The sequence below is a fragment of the Capricornis sumatraensis genome, chromosome 4 (assembly GCF_032405125.1).
Source record: "Capricornis sumatraensis isolate serow.1 chromosome 4, serow.2, whole genome shotgun sequence".
Taxonomy (NCBI): domain Eukaryota; kingdom Metazoa; phylum Chordata; class Mammalia; order Artiodactyla; family Bovidae; genus Capricornis; species Capricornis sumatraensis.
Window position 1 is genome coordinate 134,361,023 of NC_091072.1, and position 21,555 is coordinate 134,382,577.

Genomic DNA, 21,555 nt, shown 5'->3' on the forward strand with positions numbered 1-21,555 from the left:
CGCTCATTGTACAGGGAAAAAAAACCAAATTCTTATGGATGTTGAGATTCCTCCCTGCCATGTTGTTGGAGAAAAGAGGTAAAAGCAGGAACCGAAGTACAGCTGACTCATGAAATATACAGCGTGTGTGTGTGTGTGTGTGACTCTTTGTGACTCCATGGACTGTAGTCTGCCAGGCTCTTCTATCCATGGGATTTTTCAGGAGTGAATACGGGAGTGAGTTCCTGTTACCTCTCCAGGGGGATCTTCCCCACCCAGGGACCAAATCTGCTACTCCTGTATCTACTGCATTGGCGGGCGGACTCTTCACCACTGAGCCACCTGGGAAGCCCTGAAATATACAGACTGGACTTCAACAGAGCTGATCAAAGTCAATCCACACAGAGCACATGATGCTCTCTTGAAGGATGAGGAGTTACAGTCATCAGCAGGGCTCCCATTGGCTGCCTCAAGACAGCCACCAGTGAAACCCATCGGCTCCGAGTCTTGATCCAACTCCTCTTCACCTGGAGCATGTGAGGACCACTCACTCCGACTCCCGTCTCCTGTAAGCAATGCCCCATCTCCCCTAACCCAGCTGCCCTCCTCTGGTCTCAAGGGTACAGCTGAGGCCAATCTCATTCTTCAGGTTTCTCGCTAGTTGTGTAAGTTAGAGTCTAAATTCTAAGTCTAGATTTCTTCAGGACCTCTCCTGTGACTTTCAAAACCTTGTTTATTGGAAGAAAAAGAGAAAAATGCTGAGATTCAGTTTTCTTGCTCTCTTCCTTAAGGCAACAAGAACACCTTAGAACACCACAAGGAACATCAATATTGTGGAGTACTGTGGAATTATTCAATGGCATGTGGAATAATGCTATTGTGGAGAATCAATAACATAAAGACAACTGCTTCTAGAGGTTACAAGACTGCATATAAGTAACTTAGCAACATCCTTAAAGAACCAGAGGAAAGCACGCATGACCTCTCATTAAAAAAAAAAAAGCTGGAGGAGGTCTTGGTCCATCTAACTTGTCCCATCTCTTGATCAAGCTGTTCTCCTGCTTGAGAAATGAAGTAGTGCGAGAGCGCCATCCTATGGTAGAGACAGCCTCACCAAAACCATGTGTTTGGACTAAGAAAGCATCAACAATTCTCCAAAAAAGATGGAAGCACTTTTCCAAGAAAGGATAAGATTAAGTGGACGTGAACTTGGACAAACTCCAGGAGATACTGAGGGACAGGGAAGTCTGGCATGCTGCAGTCCATGGGGTTGCAAAGAGTGGGAAAGGACTTAGAGACTGAACAACAATAAGATTGTATTTGTTACACAAGGAGCTATTCTAGAAGTCATCCCAGAAAAATTTTCTGAAAGTGTTTAATAAATAATTACTTACAGAATACACCTTTTTACAACTGGAGAGAAAAGAAACGATCCAGGTTCATATAAATGTAGTTGGATATATATCCTGTGCTCTAAGTCCTGAGAACATTTCTCAAAGGTTTATGTGAGCTGGCAGTGCACTCGAGGGTCCCAGGTACCCCGTGTTTGCATACAGCAGACCCAAGGCCTGTAGCTTCTTTCAGCCTCCAACCACCTCCTTGTCATCAGCAACATTCGGGACCTTTCTGCCCTCCATCCTCTACCTCCAAAACCAGCCAACATGGCTTTTTGTGCTTAGCACTTTACTGCCCACCAACCAGGAGCTCCCAGATCCATCAGATAAAGTCCACCCGTCAACCTCGGGTCAACCGAATCTGTGGGCTTCCCACACTTACCTCTCCTGGGGTTTCTGCTGCTGCTGCTGCTAAGTTGTTTCAGTCGTGTCCGACTCTGTGCGACCCCATAGACGGCAGCCTACCAGGCTCTCCCGTCCCTGGGATTCTCCAGGCAAGAACACTGGAGTGGGTTGCCATTTCTATTTCCACCCAAAGAAGTGGGTCTGCAGAGCCTACGCTGCTTCTTCTGTGAATGGGCTGAGGAGAAGCGTCAGGGTGCCTAGCCTCCCTTGAAGAGGCAAAACCAGGGTGTCAGACACACCCCTTCCAGGACAGGCAGAAACCGCCCCCATAAGTGGGGTGAAACCCTGGACGACATGGAAGCCGCCATGGTCTGGGAGGAGAACCTGAACCAAGCAGTTTGAGCTCTGCCGGCACAGACTCCATCCAACTTCCTGGAAGCTGCTTCCTTAACTAGATGAGCAGGTGAAACTCATCTAGAAGATAGAGCCCACCTGCCTGCGCTCCGCAGCCTGGCAGCCTCCAGGCTGGGCAAATACCCCTCACCCTCGCACGCATTAACTAGGAGCCTCGGGAGCCCAGCAGCCTTTGCAGGGCCTCTCTGGCAGTCCCCCAGTGTCAGGCTTTCTGTCCAAGCCTCTCCCTGCAGCCACTAGGCAGCTTTTTAACCATCTTGGAGTTCTAGCCCAAGCCATGGAGCAGATGGAAACAATAAAGCTTTTCGCAGGGGAAAACAAAAAATTCTAGGCTTGCAAACTATTTGCATCAAGAGGTTTCTTTCTACACACTGTATAATCCAAAAATCCAGTAATTTCAGCAAGTTTGCTAACTCAATGACCACATGTAGACCATTTGTTGCCCTCAATCAGAGAATGTACCAGGCTCAAAGGACAGAATCAATTGCACCCCTCACTCCAGCTCTTAAAATTCCTCAAAATGGAAGGCAGCTTTACAGATAACCAGGGAGGCCTCAGTTATCCTGGAATTAAAAGGAAGAGGATTCTTGGAATTGAACTTCTGTGGCAGAAATAACAGCCATGCCCCTACCCATACAATATAGAAGATGGCATTCTAGAATTCTGCAGTATTATATTGAAATGCCGCTAGTAAAACAACAACAAAAAAAAACCAGCTGATTTTCTTTTTTGTCATACCATGTGGCCTGTGGAATCCCTAACCAGGGATCAAACCCTGGGCCTTCAGCAGTCTTAACCACTGACCTAAGGAAAATTCCCCTGACTTTCCTAGTAAAGAAAACCAAAAGACCTTTTATATTGTCTATAAAATCAGACAGTATATCAGTTTTAGGAGTTTCAAAACGTTCATGATTCTTTACCAGTGAAACCAGCATTTAATTCCCATGATTAAACAACAACAAAAGATAAATGATTCTTTGGAAGCTTATTTAAGTCCCCTCCTACCAGTCCCTGAACAAACAAGATCAAGCAGGTGGCTGCAACATTAGTGACATGTAAAAAGAGAGTTTGAGGACATGCTTACAGTAAGATTAGTAACTACATTCATCAGCTAGTAACACTTGAAAGGATTGACATAGCTCTGTGACTATTCAACACAGGTAGCTCAGCTTAGACTTCAGATGGTCTTATTCTGTAGGTAACATAAAAGATGTGGGAAATTGCAAAAATTGCCTCAAATCCTATCCCCCTACCAAAGTAAATTTACTCCTGAATCTATGTAGGTCATGTGACTCCCTTTGGCCAATGTAATGCAAGCAGAAGCTTAATACATGCGTTCACACTGGACTTTATCCTCGGCTGTTCTTGGAACTCTCCCACCATGTAAACAAACCTGGACTATTTTGCTGGAGCATAAAAGACAAGTGACCCAGTCACCCTGGCTCGACAGTCAGCTCACCAGCTGATTTTCTGATAAATTTCTCAAGCTGCAACTAAACATTTGTGTTTCAACCATCACTGTCTACGCTGATGGGAAAAGTCTTCACTGTCTTGCTCAAAGGTAAGTTCCGTGATATTGATTCATTTGGCATACAAAATAGGATTTTTTTTATAAGATCTTACTATTGAGTACAATTTCATTAAACAGTATATTAGTCTGCTAGGGCTTGCATAATGAAATACCACAAACTAGCTGGCTTAAACAACCCAAAATTTATTTTCTCATGGTTCTGGAGGCTAAAAGTCCAAGATCAAGGTGCTGTTAGGTTGGTTTTGGAGGAGGCTTGTTTCTGGTGGATAAATGGCTACTTTCTCACTATGCCCTCATACAACCTTTCTTCTGTACACAGGTGCAGAAAAAGTTTCTTGTATCTCTTCTTCTCCAAGGACACCAGTGCCATCAGATAGGGCTCCAAACTTTCTGCCCTCATTTACCCTTGTGCATGTGTACCAAGTCACTCAGTCATGTCTGACTCTTTACGAGCCTATGGACTGTAACCCACCAGGCTCCTCTGTCCATGGGATTCTCCAGGCAAGAATACTGGAGTGGGCTGCCATGCCCTCCTCCAGGGAATCTTCCTGAATCAGGAACCCACGTCTCCCGTGGCTCCTGCACTGCAGGCAGATTCTTTACTGCTGAGCCACCGAAAAAGGCCCATTTAACCTTAATTATCTACTTAAAAGCTTGTTCTTGATATACAGTCACACTGGGGGTTAGGACTTCCACATATGAATTGGGGCGGTGGCGGGGAGGGACACAATAACTCTTAGAGTGATTTTTAAATTTCAATAATAACTATTTATAACAATATTTACTGATAACTTACCATGTGCCCTAATCTATACTACATAGTTTATACATACTTTCTCATTTGATATTCACAGCAACCTTCCAAGATAGGTATTCCCATGGAAGGTGAGGTACCTGAGGCTTAAGAAAGTTAAGATGCTTGCCCCAAAAGACACAAATGGTGGGTGGTAGAGTTGGTCTTAATCTAGGTCTTCCCGACTCTAGAATCTAAGATCTCAGTTCCTGTGCCATGCTGCTTTCATTTTCAACTGTTTTCATATACACGATTCAGATTGAAATACTATAAGAACAGTCATTTCCTGGAGAATTAAAATACAACGATGAAATATTTTTAAAAAAATAAAGCAGACATGGTGAATATGGGATCTGGGTGGCCTTTTCTATATGGATTTTTTTTCACTAAAGATAGTTTTAATGTTTATTCATGTTGTAACATGTATGAATCCTGCATTCCTTTTTTCCCATAGTAATTAAAAATAAATAACATGCCATTTACCATTTAAAAAAATACGAAGATGTGTAAGTGATTATGCAGACAAGTAGAATGTGCAAATCATGCTGAAAAAGCCTGTATTCTTATAGAAACTCTTAGGTCTAGGAGTCCAAGTCTTCCAAAATTTACCCAGCCCTACATTTCCAATGATATCTCTCATTACAGTTCACTATCAACATCACCACCATCCACTCCAGAAGGGCACCCTACAGCCCAATAATAACATAAAGAAAACGAAGTCACATCATATGACTGGAAACACTGTAAAGGAAATGTATTTTAGACCAACCTGTTCTTTACCCCGGGAGAAAAAAAAAAAAAAAAGGCCATACAGAGTTCAGAAGGAGAAAATTCTAGGACCCATCTCTCCTCCTTTACCAGTCCCTCCAGTCCTTCAAGCAAAATTCTCGAACAGATCTGCAGTCTCTAAAAGCACGTTACATTTCAGAATTACTCTTGAACATGATATCAAAATCTTGTTTTATTCTTTTGAAAAAAAGCAGGAGTAGCAGTTTCTTAGAGGTCAATATAGACTTTCTGAGAAGATATTTCTATGACTGTGTGGTATGTATGAAGCAATATTTGACCAGTTTATTCAGATGAATGATTTAGAGAATGTCTCTCCTCATATGAAACTTCAGAGGAGGAAAGGCTGCTGGAGAAAAACAACTGTTCATCTAAGAAAATTTCTCTGAAGAACAGAAGAGATCTGGCTGTTGTTCAGAGTCATTTGTCAGGTGGCAAAGACATCTGCAGACCACATGTTGCTCTTCAAGGTCAGGAGAAGGCTCTGGAAAGTGAAGTCTTAGAATAGCTATCCTGTGGATGGCAATTCAAACTAAAGATATCTAAGTCTCTGGGAAATCAGTCTTACCCTTTGAAAACTATTTTCCTCCATTTTTTTGATGATTAATTCTCTAGCAGGTTTACAAGCATAACTCCATCTGCTCATCTTTGATTTCTCTGACAACTATCCTATAGTTTGGAAGCATCAACCATAGGATTTGCAGTCTTGTCAACTGAACTGTTTCCTTTTTAAATGAAAATACATTAAAAAGCTTCGGAGGAAAAACATTTGGCCATAAAAGTTTGGTTTTATTTACATGCTGAACAAATGAGACCCAAGAGGGAAAAAAATATAACATTTTCACTGTCATACTGTGACAAGTTCTTAAACAAATTTCCTGAGATTTCTCTGGCAGTTCAGTGGTTAAGACTGCACTTGTGCACTGCAGAGAGCACGGGTTTGATCCCTGGTTGAGGAATTAAGATCCTACATGCCTAGAGGCCAAAAGAAAAAAAAGGATGTGGTTAAACAAATGACAAAATTCAATATCTTCAGTTTAAATAACACCATGTGACATATCTGGAGAAGGAAATGGCAACCCACTCCAGCGTTCTTGCCTGGAGAATCCCAGGGACGGGGGAGCCTGTTGGGCTGCCGTCTATGGGGTCGCACAGAGTCGGACACGACTGAAGCGACACAGCAGCAGCATGTGACATATTAGTATCCAACTGACTTGCTCAGTGTTGCCAGTCAGTGTCAAAATCTAGAGGAAAAATCTAAGTATTTAAAAGGATGTGTAGGTCTATTTATTGGTAATTGTATTATCATTATTTGCACCAGAGTAAAAGAATTATAGGAATTAATATTAATTAATTATTTAAGAATTAATTATTGCTAGTTGATATCTAAGTCAAAATTAAGTTATTAATCAGTTTCAATGGTCTTGAAAGACATTCTCTCCATTCTTCAGAGGCTTCCATGCACTGCATTTCAGAATTTGGATTCTGGATTTAGAGTCTGTTTTCATATAAGATCTTCTAAAACCCTCTCTCTGTCCATTTTTTCCACCTAAAAATGCCACAAACTTGTAACAAGGACATTGAACCTTATAACGTGTCACAAGACTGTGTCACCATGAAAGGAGGCACGGTTTCCCAACTATAACCATCGGAAGTTTAATTATGATTTCTCTCAGCAAAACTCATGAACACTGACTATCTAATAAACAAGATACTTGGAAACAGAACACTAACATCTTCCAACTCAGCATTCTTATGAATCAAAGATTAATCTGATGTTTGGATGAATTTTTCTCTCAAAGGTGCATGTATTAAACAAAAGGGAAAATAATTAAATCAAAGCATTTTAGGTTTTGTTAGCTATTAGGACAGCTAGTGAAGACACTATTATATCTATTACATTATAATATCTATTGGTTCTTCTCAGGAAGGAAATACCTCCTTCAGTTTTCTTTTTAAAAACATGCATTAATATCAAAATAACAAATCTTTTCAATGATAGTTTTAGTATCATTGTATCAAGCATTAAAGTTTTTCAAAGGCTGATAACCAACTTACATAAGCCTGTTTATGTTTTTATGATCTTTTTGAAATTTAAATATTATTTTTACAGAAACCAGCTTTATTGATAAATTATCTTTTATTTGAAATTTATATGTGTCTGTGTGTCTGCATATATATATGTATATATATATGTATATATATAATGTTTAATCTTTCCTCAGTTACTCTGCCTGGATCTCCTTGATTTGACCCTTGACAACTATAGAAATATCTCATGAGTTTTCTAGTTCAAACGAGTTTGTCTTCGCTGCCTCCACACTCCCAAAGCAGAGGGCTCAGTTTCTATCCCTTGTAGGGGAACTAGCTCCCATATAACGTAACTAAGAGTTCACAAGCCACAACTGAAAAAAGAAAGTAAGACCTAGGGCCCACTGGTCATTGTCTTTTCCCTCTGTGTTATACTGAAGCTACACCCACCTATCAGGTCAAGTTCATCTCACCTAACACAGGTGTGACATAGCAAGAAATATACATTTGGTCTCTACTTCAGGTTCCTGACACTGAGTTCCTGAATCCCTTGGGATTTCCCCAGTCATTGTTCTAACGAGGTGACTCTTGGTGGCTCCCAGATACCTTCAGGATGGTGGCTGCTCACCAAAAGATTAAGCCATGATAGCTTAGTTTGGGATTTTTTTTTCCCTAGCCCCATAAACCATTTTCCAGGGAGGAGAGAGGGGCTAGAGAATGAATTAATAACCAATCATGCCTATGTGATGAGGTTTCCATAAAAATCCCAAAACCATGGGGTTCAGAGAGCTTCTGGGCTGATGAACACATCTACATCCTGGGAAGATGGTACTCCAGACCTCCAAGGAGCTTTTTTCCCCTTGAGCTCCTGCACTCAAGACCCTTCCAGATTTTGCCCTCTGTACCCTATCATCTGGCTGTTCTTCTGTATCCTTTATTATATCATTCATAATAAACCATAAATGTAAGTAATGTTTCTCTGACTTATGTGAGCCATCTAGCAAATTATTGAACTAGAGAAAAAAGTTGTGGGAATACCTGACATAGCCAGTTGGTCAGAAGTACAGAGAAGACATCCTGAGATCTGCTACTGGCATCAGAAGTGGGGGTGGGGGGCAGTCTTGAGGGATTGAGCCCTCAACCTGTTTGGGATCTCTGCTAATTCAGAATAGTTAGTGTCAGAGTTGGACTGCAGCACCCAAATGGTAGTGAGACAGATGAAGAATTTTGTGGTTTGAGGCAAAAACAAAACAGAACAAAAAGCTATACATATTTGGTGTCAGAAGTGGTCCATGGGTAGGGAAAAATGTTTTTTCCTTTTAATAGGGATTCTGGCTTATTGTAAGGATCCTACAATTCTCTTCTCCTTCCTCCTTCAGGCCACTAACTGGCATTTTCTCTGCAGAGAAAAATCTCCTTGATACCGCTATTGTTTAAGGGGATGACCAGCGATTGTTTCGCTGTGTTAATCTTTGAGAAATCAAAGTATAACTGTCATCATCACTTAGCAAATGTAAAACTGGAGGGTTTCTCTGAAGGAACTTTCGATATCTTCTAGCCAAACCACTTTCAAGGAAGGAAATTTTAAGGAAGAAGAACTGATTGATTTTAAGGTGCTAATTTTTTGTTTCATTGTGTGTGCTTCATTTATGTGGCATGATAATATTTCAAAGCATTAATGATGCACTCTTTTGCACATGCCCAGTAAAATGACCAATCCTCCTAGGACTTGTCAGCGTATCTGTGACTGTAAAACAGGGAGAAAAAAAGATGTCATGATCTTAATCTCTAACTCAAAGGAAAGTGCACTCCTCGCTCCTACCCAGATAGGACAACAAAACATTACAAAAAGTAGACACACACTGGAAGGACAGATTTTCCTTGTTCTCCCTTATGCCTCACTCCAAATAGACAAAAACCTCTCGGCAGAAGGAAAAAGGAGAGCTTCAGGAAGGGAAGTGGCATGGTGCTGGCATGGTGGCCAGTCACCAGAAGAGAGAAGGCAGTATGGAAAACCTTTCATTGGGGAAATCCCAAAGTAAAGAGAACACGTGTTCAGCTCCAACTTCAAAAGCCCCAGACACACAGAAGCATGCTGCATTGTAAGGGGGCAAGACTCTGGAGACTGCAACCAAGAAAAGTTAGAAATAGCCCCCTGGGTTTCCCTGTAGCTCCTAAGGGGATGGTGAAGACCCAGAAGTTTCCATGGGCCCCACAGTGTCCACGGGCCAGGAGACCATCTGCAGAGCAAAGGTACAACACATTACTTGGGCTTTCTGACATGAAGAAAAGAGAATATCGAAGCTCAATTTCAGAGCCATACTTTTCGCCAGGCTGTAAGAAAGAAGAAAGTGAAAGTGTTAATCACTCTGTTCAGTTCAGTCGCTCAGTCATGTCCAATTCTTTGCAACCCCATGGACTTTAGCTCACCAGGCTCCTCTTGTCCATGGAGCTCTCCAAGGAAGTGTACTGGAGCGGGTTGCCATTTCCTTCTCCAGGGGATCCTCCCAACCAAGGGATCGAACCCTGGTCTCCTGCATTGCAGATTCTTTACTGACTGATCCAGCAGGGAAGCCAGATTGTTTGGTGTGAATTAAAAAAATACAAGCAGACCTGGCATTTACTCCCCGGGGGAAACAAGCCAAGAAAAGACCAAGAAGTGAAGTGTCCCTTTCTCAGTTATCTGGGGTAGCCCTTGTGAGTTTGGAACTGGGGACCTGGGTAAGGGAAAAAGCGCCTGGAAGAGAGCATGGCAACCCATTCCAGCATTCCTGCCTGGAGAATCCTGTGAACTGAGGGCCCACAGGGTCACAAAGAGTTGGACACAACTGAACGACTGAGCACACAAGGGAAAAGGACAAAGATCTTGAGATGGGCTCCTGTCTACACTGGAATCACTTACACTGACGTTGACTTGGAAATGAGGACTGAGATAAAAAAAAGGAAGAAGAGGACCAGACCAAGCGGAACACTACTAAGGACCTGAGAGCTTGGGATGGTGGGGAACCAGCTGCTAGATTTTAGCCAAGTTTTTTTTAAAATATCACTAAAAACCCCAACTTTAAATACACAGTTAACTCCCATTCGGTTTTCTTCGTTTTTATGCAGACCTTAAATTATAGCTTTTCCAGCCACTGGTGGCTCAGATGGTAAAGAACTGACCTGGGTTCAATCCCTGGGTCAGAAAGATCCCCTGGAGAAGGGCAAGGCAACCCACTCCAGTATTCTTGCCTGGAGAATTGCATGCACAGGCTACAGTTCAAAGGACCACAAATAGTCGGACACTACTGAGCAATTAACACTTTACTTAGCATGTATAAAATACACTGAAAAGGTAGTAACTCTGCCAGTCTTTTTTTTTTTTTTTTAAATTCAGGCTTGCTTGTGGCCTCTCCTGTAAAATTAGGCAGGAGAGTAGACTTACCCTAGCAGACATTAATCAGATTCATCAAACGCCAGGTGAGGCTCAGATGCTTCTACTCAGCACTTGCTCATGTCAGAAAGCCACAGAAAGCTGTGTGGCCAACAAGTCACATATGTTGCGATTATTACCTAAGCTTAAGGCTTATGGTTAAACTTTGGTTATTTTAGAATTTTTTTCTCATGAGACAAAGTAATTACCTTTAAAAGTAGAAGTGAATCACTGGTTAAAGAATTAAATCTAATGAGAAAGTAAAATTAGATTGTCTCGTGACTAAAGCGCCAATTTGGCACAAAGTGATAATCAAGAATCAACCATACCACTGTAACAACACTGTATAAAATGAAAGCAAATATCTTTAAGTTTCACAGGAGAGCTTTTGAAGTCAAGAAAGTTACAATGAGAAATATCCATCACTGAAAGTCATTTCAGTGTATCTAGGACTGCTCAACTTCTTGTATTTCATTCAGTGAAGCTATACCATTTCTGCTGCTGCTAAGTCGCTTCAGTCGTGTCCGACTCTGTGCGACCCCGTAGACGGCAGCCTACCAGGCTCCTCCGTCCTTGGGATTCTCCAGGCAAGAACACTGGAGTGGGTTGCCATTTCCTTCTCCAATGCATAAAAGTGAAAGTGAAGTTGCTCAGTCGTGTCCGACTCTTTGCGACCCCATGGACTGCAGCCTACCAGACTCCTCCGTCCATGGGATTTTCCAGGCAAGAGTACTGGAGTGGGTTGCCATTGCCTTCTCCGCGTACCATTTCTAACCTTGCACAATTACAGGATTTGGAAACCAAACACAGAAGTTCAAAAGGTAAGGAACTCAGATGATCCTGCCTGGTGTCAACAGCACAAATTTTTTTGGGAACCTAATGTAAATCTGATAATGAAAACTAACTCCTTAACGGGAGAATCCAAAGGTTTAAGTGAGGAAAAGACAAATTCTCTCAGAAAGAGCTTGTTTGAGGTTCAGCTGTGTTAAATAAACAGACATTTTTGCATTGTTTAGTGGACAAGTTGTATCCGACTTTGTGACCCCATGGACTGCAGCCCACCAGGCTCCTATGTTCACGGATGTCCAGGCAAGAGTACTGGAGTGGGTTGCCATTTCCTTCTGCAGGGGATCTTCCTGACCCAGGGGTCAAACCTGCATTTCCTACAATGGCAGGTGGATTCTTTACCACTGAGCCACCAGAAAGCCCAAGCTGACATGTACAGAAACGTAATTACCCTTATTTTCTGCTAGCATTTCAGAAGAGACAAGTACAAGTTACTTAGCAACCTTCATTCAAGGAAACTTAGTGTCAAGCAAAATGCCCCCACAGATTTGCAAATAAATACCCCTGAGGACCCATACCACGCTGGGTAGCACCACCGTTCTTACCCAAAAATACACATCAAAATACATCTGTTTAATTCCCTTAAAACTTTTATAATTCAGCTGAATGAAAATATGAATTGGCTGATCTCTGCATTTTGCATGTTTTTTATATGAAGTAATCCAAATGAACCCAAGGAAGACATATTAGATAAAACACAACAGGGGGAAAAAATGCTTTTAGATTATGATATTGAACAACTTATCAAAAATGAACCATGTATATACTGAGGCTATAGAAAGAGTTGTTCAGATAAAAGCAGTTACTGAAACGTGCTGGTGGTCACTGCACTTGTGCTGAAAGGTCGTGCAGCAATTCTGGAAGAAGTTGGATAAAGCCATAAAAACTGTCAAATTTATTACAGGTCTTACAATGAATATAACTTAGTTGGACCAGCTGGAGTAGCTGGACACTGTTTTCAACCAGTTGAAAGGGTTCCTTTGGATTTCATGCTCCCCCCATTACAGCTCACAATAGCAGAAACAACACTATTTTTACTCTTTTGAAATTTTGAAGGAATGTGACAGGACATGTCACTAGTGAGATGTTTTCAAATGGTGCCATTAAACTCGGGGTATGATGACACTGAAAAACAAAGTCAGCCAAATATAATGATGATTTAAGCTTCCTCCAGAGTCCATTTATCAACTTCTTTAAAAAAGTGAACCCTCTCCAATAAGGAAGGTGAGTGTTATTCAAGAAATTGTCAGTAATTTAATGTTGATGCATACATTTCCCCACGTGGCTCTTTCAGACCTTGGGATCAGTTTAACTGAAGGGATCAAGACTGAGACAGCAAAATGACATGTTTACATTAAAAAAAATCATTTATATTTACTGATTAGTGTGCACCAGTATTTTTCTCCATATGGTATTACTAAAAAAAACACAGAAGTGAATTGGTTACTAGTGTTAATACAACCCTGAAAATGTCATCTGTCACTCTTATTATGGTTGAATTGATCCCCCCATATGATAGGTTGAAATCCTAAACCCCAGTTCCTGTTAATGTGACCTCATTTGTAAACAGGGTCTTTACATTAAAAAAAAAAAAATAGTCTTTGCAAATATAATTAAGGTGAGGTCACATTCAGTTGGAATGGGCCCTCAACCCAATGTGGGCTCCCCTGTTGGCTCAGATAGTAAAGAATCTGCCTGCAATGCAGAGGACTCAGGTTGGATCCCTGGGTCAGGAAGATCCCCTGCAGAAGGGATTGACTACCCACTTCAGTTTTCTTGCCTAGAGACTTCCATGGATAGACGAGCCAGGCGGGCTACAGTCTATGGAGTTGCAGAGAGTCAGACATGACTTAGTGACTAACACTTTCACTCAACCCAATAACTGATGTTCTTAGAAAACAGACAGAAAAAAGTTCTCCATGTAAAGACACAGAGACACAAACACAGAGGAAGGACGGCCATGGGAAGATGAGCAGAAATTGGAATTATGTTGCTGGGAGTTGAGGAATGTCTGGGGTGGCCAGAAGTTGGAAGAGGCAAGGGAGCATCCTTCCTCAGACTTTGCTAGGAGCATGGACCTGACCACACCTTGATTTTGGACTTCAGCCTCCAGAACTGTGCTGCTGCTACTGCTAAGTTGCTTCAGTCGTGTCTTACTCTGTGCGACCCCATCAATGGAAGCCCACCAGGCTCCCCCGTCCCTGGGATTCTCCAGGCAAGAACACTGGAGTGGGTTGCCATTTCCTTCTCCAATGCATGAAAGTGAAAGTGAATTCGCTCAGTCATGTCCGACTCTTTGCAACCCCATAGACTGCAGCCTACCAGGCTCCTCCGTCCATGGAATTTTCCAGGCAAGAGTACTGGAGTGGGGTGCCATTGCCTTCTCCGTCCAGAACTGCGAGGTAATAAAACTTCTGTTGTTTAAGTTTGGGACTTTCCTGCTGGTTCAGTAGTAAAGAATCCACCTTACAATGCAGGGGACAGAGGTTTGATCCCTGGTCAGGGAACTAAGATCCCACATGCCTCAGAGCAAGTAAGACCCCTGCCACGACTAATAAGCCCACGTTTCTAGAGTTTGTGTGCCACAAGGAAGATTCTGCAAGTTGCAACTCAAATCAGATGCAGCCCAATAAATTAATACTTTTTAAAAAAAGAGATACCAGCAGTTTGTGGTAATTTGTTACAGCAGCCTTAGGAAATTAATATGACTCCCATTTCAACCGTTTATAAAGGTTCAAACAGCCTGTTTTCATGGCTTAACTCTCTCATGAAGATTAACTTAGAATTCATGTATTATCTTTTATCTAAATGATGTACAAGAGTTTATGTAAGTTTACAATTTGATAAGAGGACACTGCAGTGGAAAAAAGAACAACAAAATTAAATCAAGTTTAAACTGATTTAAGCGGGCTCAGTTTTAACCATATCATCATACTGATCAGTTCACCACGGGGTAAAGAGAAAGGAAAAGATTGCCCAGGAAGACAAAACAAATTTGCAGTAGGTATTGAGGTCGGCTTTTATGTCTCTCGATTTCTAATCCAGAGTTTCTCCCCTGCCCTTCTGCGATGAGGCTTCACTCCCCAGGGCAGGAAGCCAAGAGTCGTTTGGGAAAGCACAGAAATACTTAAATAGCATGATTCCCACAAAATGCTCTCAAGAGATTGCCTTTCATATCTCAACAAGTGTACATTCTTTACCCTAGACCCATCTGAGATTTGTCATAAATTTAAAAAGTAATTCTCACGTATTTGGGTAGAGAGCTAAATTCTGATTTTCATGACAACAAAAGCAAACTAAAAACAAACAAAAAATGCATCTATTGAGAACGGGAAAAAACAGCGGGGGGACTTGTGATGGCTACCACTTCCAATAGGAAGGAAAGAATTATCATTTTTCACCTTAGGATATTACTGATTAAAAGAAAAAATAGTAGTAATATCCTCATGTATTTTTATTACATTTGTGTCGCCGACAGACATGGCTTTCAGGGGTTATTTGGGTCCTTACTTGGGATGATAGAATCCCTGATACTGTGTTTTGGACGCTGTTCAGAAGTTTGATCCGGTTAAATTTCTTGGCTGAGGTCTTGCCTTTGTTGAATTCTTGCCAAAGACTGAGGTCATAGGGCCCTCACTAACAGCACGCAGCCGTCTCTCCAAACAGAGGAAAGACTCAAATTGGGAAAAGAATGCAGAGGCAGTGATGCCTATTTGATTTCTACAAATCATCAGTGATACAGAGGGTCAAGCAAGCAGGGCAGAGCTGGAAACATTGTGTTTCCATTTAAAGAGGAATGTTAACAGCATGGGAAAACTCGCAAATATGAAGGTGGGCGGACTTTTACTGAGACTCGGGATTGAAGGCGGAAAGCTCCCAGCAGCAGCAAGATATTGATACCCTAAGCAAAATGGAACTTGTAAACAGGGCTGCTGCTTCAGGAAAATGTGAAAGAAAGTTAAAGCGTTAGTCACTCGGTTGCGTCCAACTCTTTCTGATCCTTTGGACTGTGGCCCACCAGGCTTCTCTGTCCATGGAATCCTCCAGGCAAGAATACTGGAGTGCGCTGCCATTTCTTTCTCTAGGGGATCTTCCCCACCCGGCGATCAAACCTGGGTCTCCTGCATTGCAGGCAGGTTCTTTACCACTGAGCCGCCAGGGAAGGAAGGTACAGAGGAAAAGGTATGGAGCCCAACGTGATGAAGGAAAAATAGTTTAGTCCTGGATAGAGAGAAAAAACCAAAATCCCCGAAACCTGCAAAGTAGCTTGTTTCCCTTGTTGAACTGAGGACACTCTCAGTTCTGAACTTGAGCGTGACCCTGAGAGGCTGGTGGGTTACCCTCACTCCGGGAGTCCTAACACCTTATTTTCTGAATCGCACTGTCTTCCAGCAGATTTAGATCTTGCTGTAGATCTAAACATCGTCACTGCCACCTGGAAACGGGAAAAGTTGCCCAAAGAAGCAGGATTTGCACACCGTTTGGCTGTACAACAGGGGCTGCCGGCGCTGAGTCTGTTTTCAGGCAGGCTTCACGCACTCCAAATGAAAGGCTGAGGGGGCTGGCCGTGAACACAGGTTAAGATTATTTCATCCTGGGCTTCCTCTATGACTCAGTGGTAAAGAACTCGCTTGCCAATGCAGGAGACACGGGTTCAATCCCTGATCCAGGAAGATCCTACATGCCTCAGGGCAGCTAAGCTCGTGGATCACAACTACTGATCCTGCCCTCTAGGGCCCGGGAGCTGCAACGACTGAGCCCACGTGCCACGACTACTCTACACATGCTCCAGAGCCCGTGCTCCGCAACAAGAGAAGCCACCACAGTGAGAAGCCACCACTAGAGAGGAGTCCTTGCTCACTGCAACGAGAAAAGCCTGCACAGCAGTGAAGGCCCAGCACAGCCAAAAATAAATAACTTTTTCTTTAACACAAAAGATTATTTCATCTTTCTTTCAAGCTTTCAGAATAAAGCTTGTCACCAGATTTGTTGAAAGAGATTCCATCTCACGTGAGGGATTTCTTGGCATGAAGAACCTTTTCTTTCATGTTCTATGAACAGTGTGTGTGCCACATTTCTTCAAAGGGCAAGTTTTTCCTCTCAAATAGAAAGCAAGAACACATAACACAGAACATGTAACGATCCTAAAATATTCCCTGCTGGCTCAGAGGTTAAAGCGTCTGACTCCAATGCAGGAGACCCGGGTTCGATCCCTGGGTCGGGAAGATCCCCTGGAGAAGGAAATGGCAACCCACTCCAGTATTCTTGCCTGGAGAATCTCATGGACAGAGGAGCCTGGTAGGCTACAGTCCACGGGGTCGCAAAGAGTCGGACACGACTGAGTGACTTCACTAAGCAAAGCTACATGTGGGCATCCCAGTCCCCTAGCTTTAGAGAAACCTGAATTATTAATACATTTACATCAAATATCAAGGCTTCACCTGATTATGTTTTTTTTTTTTTTTTTTGGCTAATAAGGAAACAGTCTTTGCTTTTTTTCGCCTGAAGTCATCATTGGGCTTCTGAGGTAAAACCAAAGATGTGTTGTGAAAAAACAGACACGCAGCTCCTGGGAAACTTCAGATTTGTGTTTTGAAATTAATTTGACTCCTCCACAAAAAGATTGTGAGGAAAATGGGAATATCATTCTACTATAACTGGGGCAGACAGAGAAGCCAAACATTTTATTTAGCAATTCCATGATCTAGGACTAGAGCATTTCTTTAGATACTCACATAATGCCAAAACATATTCTATCCAAATAAAACCTAAACACCAATTGGACACAATCAGTTTTTCCCACCACAGCAGCTAATACTGGATTCCTAACAGTACTGTCATCCTTGCTCAAGTGACCCAGCAAAGTGAAAAGTGTTTAAGTGTTAGTTGCTCAGTTGTGTCCGACTCTCTTGTGACCCTATGGGGATTTTCCTGGCAAGAATACTGGAGTGGGTAACCATTTCCCTTATCCAGGGAATCTTCCCAACCCAAGGATTGAACCGGGTTCTCTTGCATTGTAGGCAGATTCTTTACTGTTTGAGCCACCAGGGAAGCCCAGCGATCAAGGGGTTCAGCACCAGATACCTCATCAATGAAACTGATCACATGTCATGAGCTCAGAATCAAACTGCAGCCCACGCCTTCCGTGATGAGCTGCGCCACACCTCTCTCCAGCTTTGTCTTGGGAGTCAGGAAATATCCACCATTATTCATGGCAACTAGAAACTGAGTTTTAAATGTCTCCAATAACAAAAGCCAAGACTACACGTGCCAATAACATTTTTTGCAACTCCAGTTTGTTGCATGCCCATTAGGTGCCAGACGACATGAACACCAGAAGGGGAGTGGGGAGGAAAAGAGAAATAAAGCTCCTCTACTCCAGAGAAGACTGGAGCACTGATGCAAAGGTGGACACAAATATGATTGGTATTTTGGTGCTGATCCCAACACAAGGCAGTCTCACCGAGAGAAGGGCTCCAGAGAAGGCTGTGCTGAGGAAGTGGTGCTCAAGCCAAGATGAGATGGATGATGGATGAAAAGGATGGATGTATGATCAAGGCCAGGTAACCAGGAGGAAATGTATAGAGAATGTCCCAGGAAGACAGAACAGCATGTTTACAGACGCAGAAGCAGAAGATGGCACAGAGTGCTGGAAGAACAGAAGTGCGTGCAGTAGGGCTTCTCTCTGTGAGCCAGATACTCACCTAGAAAGAATAAGAGAGCAGGGAATCCCCAGGTAACCCGTATGCCAAGATTCAAGACATTTACTGAGCTTCTATTTATAAGTGCTTAACTGGCTTTCGTCTCCCAGGGCCAGACATTCTGGAGTGCGAAGTCAAGTGGGCCTTAAGAAGCACTGCAGTTAACAGAGCTAGAGGATGTGATTAAATTCCAGCAGAACTATTTGAACCCTTTAGGGATGATGCCATCAGGGTTTTGCATTCATTATGCCAGCCAATCTGGAAGACCCAGCAGTGGCCACAGGACTGGAAAAGGTCAATCCTCATCCCAATTCCCAAGAAGGGTAGTACCACAGAGTGTGTGAACCATCTGGCAAGTGTACTCATCTCCCATGAAAGTAAGGTCATGCTTAAAATCTTGCACGCTAAGGTTCAGTATTATGCAAACCAAGAACTTCCAGATGTCCAAGCTCGGTTTAGGAAAGGAAGAAGAACTACAGATCAAATTGCCAACATCTCAGGATTTTAGAGAAAGCAAGGGAATTTCAGAAAAATATCTCTGTTCCATCGACTATGCTAAAGCCTTTGACTGTATGTATCATGACAAACTGTGGAAAACTCTTAGAGAGATGGGAATACCACACCATCTTACCTGTCTCCTGAGAAACCAATATGCAGGTCGAGAAGCAACAGATAGAACCCTGTGTGGAACAACAGATTGGTTCAAGATTGAAAAAGGAGTACAACAGGGCTGTCTGCTGTCACCCTGTTTGTTTAACCTATGCACTGAGCACATCATGAGAAATGCCAGGCTGGATGAGTTACAAGCTGGAATCAAGACAGGCAGGAGAAACATCAACAACCTCAGATATGCAGATGATACCACTCTAACGGCAGAAAGCAAAGAGTAAGAACTATAGAGCCTCTAGATGAGGGTGAAGGAGGAGAGTGAAAGAGCCGGCTTAAGACTAAATACTAAAAAAAACTATGATCAAAGCATCTGCCTCTATTTCATCATGGCAAATGGAAGGGGAGAAGGTGAAAGTAGTGACAGATTTCCTTTTCTTGGGCTCCAAAATCATGGCACATGGTGACCCCAGCCATGAAATCAGAAGACGATTGCTTCTTGGCAGGAAAGCTGTGATAAACCTAGACAGTGTGTTCTCCTACAACAAAGGTCCCTATAGGCAAGGCCATGGTCTTCCCAGCTGTCACGTACAGTTGTGACAGCTGGATCTTAAAGACGACAGAACGCCTTCAAACTGTGGTACTAGAGGAGACTCTTGAAAGTCCCTTGGACAGCAAGGGATACCTTCAAACTGTGGTACTAGAGAAGACTCCTGGAAGTCCCTCAGACAGCACGGAGATCAAACCAGTCAATCTTAAGGGAGATTGACCCTGAATACTCACTGGAAGGACTGACACTGAAGCTGAAGCTCCAGTATTTGGTCAGCTGATGAGAAGAGCAGACACACTGGAAAGGTCCCTGATGCTGGGAAAGACTGAGGGCAGAAGAGGGTGTCAGAGGATGAGATGGCTGGATGGCATCACTGATGCAATGACCATGAACTTGGGCAAACTTCAGGAGATGCTGAAGGACAGGGAGGCCTGGGTAGTCTACAGGGTCACAAATAGTCAGACATGACTGGGCGACTGAACAACAACTAGCTTTACGGACTTCCCAGGTGGCACAGTGGTAAAGAATTTGCCTGCCAATGCAGGAGACTTAAGAGACATGGGTTCGATCTCTTGAGTTGGGAAGATCCCCTGGAGAAAGACATGGCAACCCACTCCAGTAGTCCTCCTTGGAGAATCCCCTGGACAGAGGAGACTGGTGGGCTACAGTCCACAGGGTCGCAAAGAGTCAGACATGACTGGGCGACTAAGCAGTCACACACACAGACACACACACACACAGACACACACACACAGCTAGCTTTACATAGCACATAGTAAGTGCTGTGAACGTAAGTGCTATGAAAGTACAAATAAGTAAATAAATACCTAAATCCATAAATGCATCACTGGTCAGCACCTCAACGTAGACTATTCATTCACAGATGACTTTTTAGGAACTGCTTAAAGGAAAGAAGAAATATCCTTATCTGACACTATGATACCCTTGAGAAAGTAAAAATCAAATTGCAAACCTTACTGGAAATAGATTCATTTTCCTGCTTCCTTCTGACCTAATTAAGTTTTAAATAACTGCTGCTGCTGCTTCTAAGTCACTTCAGTCGTGTCCAACTCTGTGCGAGCCCACAGACAGCAGCCCACCAGGCTCCCCCATCCCTGGGATTCTCCAGGCAAGAACACTGGAGTGGGTTGCCATTTCCTTCTCCAATGCATGAAAGTGAAAAGTGAAAGTGAAGTTGCTCAGTCATGTCCGACTCTTCGCAACCCCATGGACTGCAACCTACCAGGCTCCTCTGTCCATGGGATTTTCCAGGCAAGAGTACTGGAGTGGGGTGCCATTGCCTTCTCCTAAATAACTCCTATCTCATCATAAATATACTTTGGCTACTGAGACACACTGGTTGTTGATTACTACACATTTCAGAATCCTTAATAGAAAGACTTTATACTCTTTAAAATTATTTACATACAAAAACTAGTAAATGTCTCAAATATTAAGCAAAATATGCAGAAGTATAACCACTACTTTCTAATTTTTCATCATGCTGTATTGGCATAAAGGGTGAAAACTGCTTCTTAAAAACTGTTAATTTTAGGAAGTCTCTTATCTTCATTCATTAACAATTTATTAAATTCACTGTAACATGTAAAACATTATGGTAGAGACTGAGAAATAGAGACATGAGATAAAAAGTCAGTTGTCATCACTGAAAAGTATTTTGACTTTAGACTTTGGTGACAAATGTGTGGTTGTATCACTGACAAGCACTCTGGATCAATGAATTCATTAACTGATGCTTCAAGGAAATAATGCTCAAAGACATCACTGCATTAAAAGGGAAATTCCATTTTTACCTTTCCAGCCCTTTCTTGCTTCTTCCAACAAGTATAATTGAGGTTTTCATGTTTATAACAATGCTTCTATGAGAGTAGAGGTTAGCAATTGTAACAGAGACCATGATGTCCTCAACATTAAAAAAAAAAATACTCTTTTTATAGAAAAGAAGTTGGCCGATCCTTGTCCTTCATGATGTGCCCTTAGTCTCCCCTCACTTGCTGTATATACACTAACACAAACAGAAGGGAACAGATACCTAAGAGGTTAACTGACTGGCCAGAAGTCACAGAGCTGATTAAAATCAGCAATTAACAACCACCTTCTGGCACACTCGTCATCATTCCTGTTCACTGAAGAGTCTCACTGGCTT

At 42.5% G+C, this 21,555-nt stretch overlaps 1 long non-coding RNA gene across 1 annotated transcript; it reads left to right on the forward strand.

Moving 5' to 3' along the window:
* Window positions 1-3,602: 3,602 nt before the first annotated feature.
* On the forward strand, window positions 3,603-16,415 carry LOC138078355 (uncharacterized). The gene is made up of 3 exons (XR_011144828.1): window positions 3,603-3,693; window positions 13,842-13,933; window positions 15,924-16,415. It is a non-coding gene; the product is annotated as an uncharacterized lncRNA (long non-coding RNA).
* Window positions 16,416-21,555: the final 5,140 nt, after the last annotated feature.